This window comes from Austrofundulus limnaeus, unplaced genomic scaffold (assembly GCF_001266775.1).
Source record: "Austrofundulus limnaeus strain Quisiro unplaced genomic scaffold, Austrofundulus_limnaeus-1.0 Scaffold134, whole genome shotgun sequence".
Classification (NCBI taxonomy): Eukaryota; Metazoa; Chordata; class Actinopteri; order Cyprinodontiformes; family Rivulidae; genus Austrofundulus; species Austrofundulus limnaeus.
This window is the reverse complement of record NW_013952536.1, coordinates 743,214-750,572: the sequence shown is the minus strand read 5'-3', so window position 1 is coordinate 750,572 and position 7,359 is coordinate 743,214. Positions and strand designations below refer to the sequence as shown.

General features: G+C 41.0%; 1 protein-coding gene across 1 annotated transcript in view; it reads right to left on the bottom strand.

The window, feature by feature from the left end:
* Nucleotides 1–4,754, bottom strand: part of LOC106522672 (neural cell adhesion molecule L1-like protein) — a gene marked incomplete at its 3' end in the record, with an annotated part of 68,941 nt that extends 64,187 nt beyond the window's left edge. Inside the window, 1 exon segment of the mRNA XM_014015786.1 lies at nucleotides 4,203–4,754.
* Nucleotides 4,755–7,359: the final 2,605 nt, after the last annotated feature.

The following is a 7,359-nucleotide window of genomic DNA, read 5'->3' as shown; positions in this document are numbered from 1 at the left end:
GGTGTAGGTTGTGCAAGGAGGCCCCTGAGATAGTCCAGCACATAACAGCAGGGTGCAAGATGCAGAGAGGAACTGGAAAAGACCTGGAAGGTGAAGACCACAGTGGTGCCTGTGGTCATCGGGGCCCTCGGGGCCCTCGGGGCAGTCACCCCCAAACTGGAGCAGTGGCTAAAACAGATCCCAGGAACAACATCAGACATCTCAGTCCAGAAATGTGCAGTTCTAGGCACAGCTAAGATACTGCGCAGAACCCTCAAGCTCCCAGGCCTCTGGTAGAGGACCCGAGCTCAGAGGATGAAAGAGACCACCCGCGGAGGGTGAGAAGGGAATTTTTTTTTTTCATATCAAACTGGTGATCTTTGAAAGTGGTGAACTCTATAGGTCTTTGAAAAAGTTTTGATTTCCACTTTATCAGCTCACAGTTCTGTGACATTTCCTGTGTGAATCCACTCTGTTTGAATCCGTTCCCCCCGCTTCAAACAAAAGCTGTCAGAACAACCACTCACTTTTTGACATTTAGATTCTATTTTATCCCTTTCTGAGCCTCTAATAAAACCACATATGGTGATGGGTTGTGGATGGCTCCACTCGCATTCATTTTTTATGAGTGTTTACTCGCAGCAGCAGGCCGTTTCGGCGGCAAAACAAAGGGTTTTCACTCAGAACAGGTGGAACCACTCCTTTCAGACTGATCTAAAGGGTCTGTTGACTGAATCACAGCATTAATGATTTAAAAACAACACATATATTTTACAGCTCACCTAATAATTGGTATTCTGATATTTCAGTGCTGGACTACACCGGTTAATTTGTACTAAAAGAAATGAAGTGGCAGAGCTACTGACAACGCCCACTTCCACAGAGCTAATGGTTCAAAGTACCAGGGTATAAAAATGAAGGCGATCTAATGGCAGTAAAAAAAAATTCTACCCATGTTCTCATTAGAATAGAATTTATCGTTTAATTTTAAAATCTCAAATTGAACAACTTCAACTGAAAGCTGCAACAGGTCACTCTCATTAAGGTTCCACAATTTCACATCATGAATTTCCCACAAAAACGGAGAAAAGATCCCCTAAGCACCAACTTTAGACCAAAACTTTAAACCATTTTAATGCTAATATTATTATAACCATCATTTCAAACACAGGAATGTCCAACAATCACTTTAAGCCAAATGTACAAATTAAAATGTGGATGCAAAATTAGTTAAACGACAGACTTTCTACACTAAACTAACAATGGTGACTCCAAAACTTAATCAGTAGGAATCAACCTACTTCACATACGGGGGGCAATATTATAGGCAGAAACATGGGTGTGCCATGGGATCCCCAGTTTCTCCTATTGTTGCAAACCTGTACATGGAGGAAGTGGAAAAGAGAGCCTTGATGTCCTTTTCAGGGGTGCCACCGAGCCATTGGTTCAGATATGTTGACGACACCTGGGTTAAAATGAAAGCCCAGGAAGTCCAACATTTCACTGATCACATCAACTCGGTGGATGAATATATTAAGTTCACACGAGAGGATGTAAAAAATGGCAGGTTGGCGTTCCTGGATTGCGATGTCTCGGTTTCGGATGGAGGACGGTTGGAAACTGGCGTGTATCGTAAGCCCACCCACACAGACCAATATTTGCGTTTTGACTCCCACCACCCACTGGAACACAAGTTAGGAGTGATCAGGACTCTGTACCACAGAGCAGACAGTGTCCCTACAAACCCAGGAGCCAGGGAGAAAGAGAAATCACACACACGACAGGCCCTGGAGCAGTGTGGTTATCCTGACTGGGCTTTCCTGAAAGCAGACAGGAAACACAGACAGGATTCCATGCAACCTTCAGGTGAAAATGAAGACCCCAAACCCAGACCCAAACCAGTGGTTATTCCGTATGTTGCGGGTGTTTCGGAGAAACTGAGACGTTTATTTTCTAAACATGATGTCCCAGTGGCTTTCAAACCCCAAAACACATTACGGCAAAGGCTGGTTCACCCCAAAGATCCGGTGCCCCGGCACAAACAGAGCAATGTTGTATATGCTGTTAAGTGCCAGGAGGACTGCGACCATTTATACATCGGGGAAACAAAGCAACCACTGTTCAAAAGAATGTCCCAACACAGACGAGCTACGTCTAATGGCCAGAACTCTGCAGTTTTCACTCATTTACAGGCCAGCGGTCACTCTTTCAGAGATGAGGATGTTCTCATTCTTGATAGAGAGGAACGTTGGTTTGAGAGAGGAGTAAAAGAAGCCATTTTTGTAAAGAAAGACCGTCCATCATCAAACAGAGGTGGGGGCCTCTGTTTTCAGTTGTCCCCCTCCTACAACGCTGCCATTGGCAGTATCACTCCACCCCCTGTTAACAATAGGTATTAATTAGGTGTGAACGATAGCCATGTGATGTGAGTATCAGTCACCTGGAGGCAGGACWYAAAAGCCTGAATTTTGCCTGAAACTCTCAGACTGAAGAAGTCTCTTGGAAGAGAGACGAAACGTTTCATTAAAGAAGAAACCATCCAGAGGACCTATACAATTTTTTTTTTCCTTTTGATTTTTTACCTGGATTACTGAGATGCATCAGGACATTAATCAGTAGAGGTTCATCCAATTATTATTTTCTGAGCGTTCTGTTAAAATTGCTTGATGAAATGTTTTTGCTAACAGACAAACAAATGAAAACAGGCATTTGTATGCTCGGCAAGCTCTGTATGAATATTTAGTAAAACACGTTGTTAAGAGATATGCAAAGTACCAAATGTTGGAAATACTTCAGTGCAGCTCCTCAGTAAAAGATTTCATCAAACTTGTCTGCTTGTTTCTGTAGTTTCGGGGCTTATTATTCAAAACTGTTCACCTGATGAGACCCAGCTGGTTCACGCTGTTGCTTCCAGCCACGGCATTTGATAATAACTGTCCCATCACATATTAACGCTCCATGACCTCGCTGCTCAGGATGCACACCAAGGTTTATCCTGATCTCATGTGACAGCTTGAGCTTCTGTCAATTAATTCATTACAGCTCAAACTAAACATCACCACAGGGAGCGCAAAAACCCACAGATCCCCTATTATCACATTTTAGTCCAGTGGGGTCATCCGGAGAGAGATGGAGAGAAAGAGAGGAGCGACCCAGTTTTGTCCTGAAGCTTCAGAGTGATAATGTCCCAGAACTCAACCATATGACCTTAACCAGTGGTTCCCAAACTTTTTATCTTCTGACCCACAAACTATCCATGGCAAAAACTTGTGACCCCAAATATTACTGGTCTGAGTACATGAACTTTATTAATAACCCTAAAAACACAGGCTTTTTGACAATCTAAACAGCTTATACACAATTATAAATACTTATTTATACTTTTTTGTGTGTTTTTGTAATAGTTATAGGGAAAATATTACATCAGCAATTATTTTATTACCCTTTAAACGGATTTCTGGAGATTATCCAAGGTGCTTCATGACCCATAATTGGGTCCCAAGCCTAACTTTGGGAACCAAAGTGCAGTGGTTCCCAAACCTTTCAGCTTTTGACCCACAAAAAAGCAGTAGCAGAGACCTGTGCCCCCAACTATTTTTGGATGATAAACATTTGTATCAGGTCAACTAAACATGGGCACAGTAACAATATTTTTATACTACATTTTTCCATTTTAAATATACTAACCTGACTCCTTTGTAACAACTAAGGCAAAAATGTCATTAATTCAGAAAATCTTTTCAGGACCCCACCTTGATGTTTCAGGACCCCACTTTGGGTCCCGACCCCAACTTTGGGAAACACTGACCTAAACCACCAGTGGTCCCCTTTTCTCTCAGAGCATACAGACAGATATAGATGTTATCTATTGGTGTAACATGCTCAGTTTGAGGATGCTCATAGGAAGTGAGTTCATTATGAATTTTACAGCTGAATCAGATAAGAGAGCGAAACACTCTCATGGAACAGGTCTCCAGCTCCTTATGTCTAATTAACACTCTCAATCTTTTTTAGCACGTGGGGCAATAGTTATTAAAAGATCAGCATATTGTAGAGTGAGACACCGTGATTATTTTTGTTGTTTTGTTTTGTTTTGTTTTGTTTTGGATGCGTTTTGCGCACTCCAGGTTCAACTTGTCTGAGCTGAGAGGCAGAAGTTTTAAGCTCCTAACCAGGTTTAGTATACTTTTCGCCAAAAGTAAATCCTAAAACATGCCACTCACCCATAAGCAGGGCAAGTTTAAGAGTCTTCAGCCCTCCCGGAGTTTGTTTAAAGTTGTCCGACCCGAGGGATCCGTTCCAACTTTACGCGTGACGAGCGCTTTAAGTCCGCATGGCGATTAGGAAGAGACTGACGCGCTGCCCGGAGTCTCCATTCAGAAAACTTTACCACAACTTTGGTGCGTAAAGTTTGTTGCTTCCTTCTTCTTTTTGGAGGCTCTCTTGAGTGGCTGTCAACAACTGCAGGGTGAGACTCAGTCTTCGCAAGGTCGTTCCTCTATTTTGGAAGCGTCGGAGGTCAAAGGACAAGCAAAGGGAGCTGGAAATGACTGCTGTCACATACTATCATCGGCATGTAGAAGCTTTGAAGAGTGGAGGAAAAAAGTGCGCGTCAAAAAAAAAGAAGGGGGTGTATTTTTTTGTGCGCCTCTGTGCGCAATAAGAGCGTCATCTTCGCCTCGGGCGCATTTTACCTGCGCGTTTCTTCTTAAAAAAAAACTTCTGTTCAATTAAACTTGTGTCGCCTCCTTTAAGTCTGTATGTTATAATAACTTTAATAACACTGTGCTGCCATTTCCACTCTCAGGTTGTAGAATAATGATTGGGTTTAAAGGGCGCAACTGACGGCACCCTTCCCTTCAAACCTTATAGCTTCCACATGACGTCACCTCCTGGAGAGAATACATCAAGAACAAACAGAACCAGAAAAATATGCTTTGTATTGGTTGTAGTCTTGTCAGCTGATGAGCTTTTGTGTTTCAGAGAAGGTGAACATGCTTAAAGGAGGTGTGGCCAGCATTAAGAAGCCAAGCCTCACCTTGTGTAATAAACATGTCGCACTGTTGTAGCTGCACGTTCCTGCAGAGTTTCCATGCCAGAACCTCATCAGACTCCCCGTGTTTTGCATAATGTACTGTCATGCAGCGTGAGTTCCCCGTGAGTTAAATCAAAACCAGTCGGCTGAAACAAATGTTTTTACTTGATTTATTGGACGGAAATAGAGTCAGAAGAAGCAGTTCTGGCTGTGTAGCTTTAATCCAAGTCACTTTAAAAACCCCTCTTGTTGCTACATTTAAAGCCACAGGTGTTTACTTTAGGATTTTCAGACTGAAATTCACTTTGCATCCTGAAATAACACTAGACTTAACATAATTGCATGGAGAACCAGATCCTGGCTGTGTAATCAGAGAGCTCAAACAAATACAGAAAGCTCCTGTGTCAAGATAGACTTTGGATGCTATTCTTGTTTTAGACTTTTAGATATTTAGTAGTTGATTTTTTGCAGGCAGGGGTGGGTAGAGTACCCAAAAGTTGTGCTCAAAAGTAGCGCTACTTCAACATCAAGTAAGTAAACATTAACAATCCAAGAAATTACTCAAGTATGGGTAAAAAACAAAACATTTTGTGAAAGGCTACTTCTGATCATAACATCTGATTTAATGTTATTAAATGATATCATCAGAATGACAAAAAATAAACAGTTACGTGCAAATTCTGGTGTTTTCAAAGACTAAAATAAAGAAATTCTATACAAATAAATAACTTAATGACAAAGAAAAAATTCCAGTATGAGAAAGACTTTGTGAGTCTAAATTTTCTCATTATGAAACTTGTTAAATTTGCAGTTTTGGGGGGACCACTCTGTAGGTCATAAATATCAAGTGAGGGTCCCTAGATAATCTGCAAATGTTGGGGTTTTCTGTGAGAACAGGGTAAAGTAGTGACTTTATGTTTACCATATTCGCTTGACCTCCAAATGTCTGCGATTCATTTGGTGGTCAAGTGAATATATGTAGAACAACAAAGTCTGTGTACAAGAGCACTTCCACATGAATGAGGTGTGTCTCTCTGCATTTCTAGTTAAAACATGTTTGTTCTTCATGGAGTGAAATTACTTTCAGTGGGTAGTTTTCAGACATTTTGCTCAAGTAAGAGTAGTTATATGTCATGATAGTATTATTCAGTGGTGGGCAGCACTAATCTAAAAATTAGTTCCACTAGCCCTAAAGCACTAACTCAAATACTTAGGTCTCCTAATTCTAAAGCACTAACACACTGAACATTTAGCAAAAGCTAATTCTAAATCACCAAAATAACCCAGTCAACGCCTTAACATTCTTAACAGACAACATGAGTCACACATGGCATGTCGCTCTCGACTCATCATTGACACTCCACAGCCGTATTTGTGTTCATATATTGTCAATATGTCACCTGGTGGATAAGTGACACACATGTGAACAAAATGTGTGACCGCTTTAAGCCTCAGCTGTTAACATTAATGTTGATCAATAACATTTATAGACCTCAGTTAGTGCTTCTCAATTTAGCCTGTAAATTTAGCAAGTGATAATCCACTAATAAATTTTAAAAGCCCTAAAGCACTAATCAGGAAAAGAGCTTCCCTATTAGTGCTTTAGGGGAATTGTGCCCTGGCATTATTCAAATAAAGTAAAACGTGTGTTGTATTAAAACTACCTCTAAAAGTATTTTATATTCTCCAAAAATAAAGTTACTCAAGTATCAAGTAAATGGAACTAGTTATACCCACCTAAGGTCTATCACTGATCCCTCCTTATTTTATTTTGTTTTATTTTATTTTACATAAAACATTAACTTTGCTTAATTTCATTTCCATTAACACAGCAGATTAAAAAGCTTGTAAAGTTATCCACACTCCACTTTGTTCGTAGAGTTGGAGCTGCAGAGTAACAGAGCACACCCTCCAATTACCACTTGATCCAGCAGTGAGAACCCCTGGATGTTGACATGACCTTCTCATTGTGAGAGACAAAAACGCTGCAGGACTTCACTAATTTTCACCCACAGTGAGGCTGGACTCCTGCACTGACCTGTAGTCTTGACCCTGAGCTTCGTGGGCTTCTTTCCATCTCCACCGGCACCCTGTTTTTTTTTTAATCTGTCCAAGCCCGACCACGTCTCTGCATGTCATCAAAGCAATTCTACTGCAAAAGCAGCAGTACAGTCTAAACTCAACTCTGTTTCTTTATTAGTGTGCCAATTTTTTTTTCACGCTGTGGTAGCTCACACTGACCGCCTGTGTGTTTATTTATTTTATTTTGTTTTTAATTTTTGAGCTGCACAGATTACATGCAAACTCCACCAGAAATGAAAGAAATCCTGTTGCCATGGCAGTAG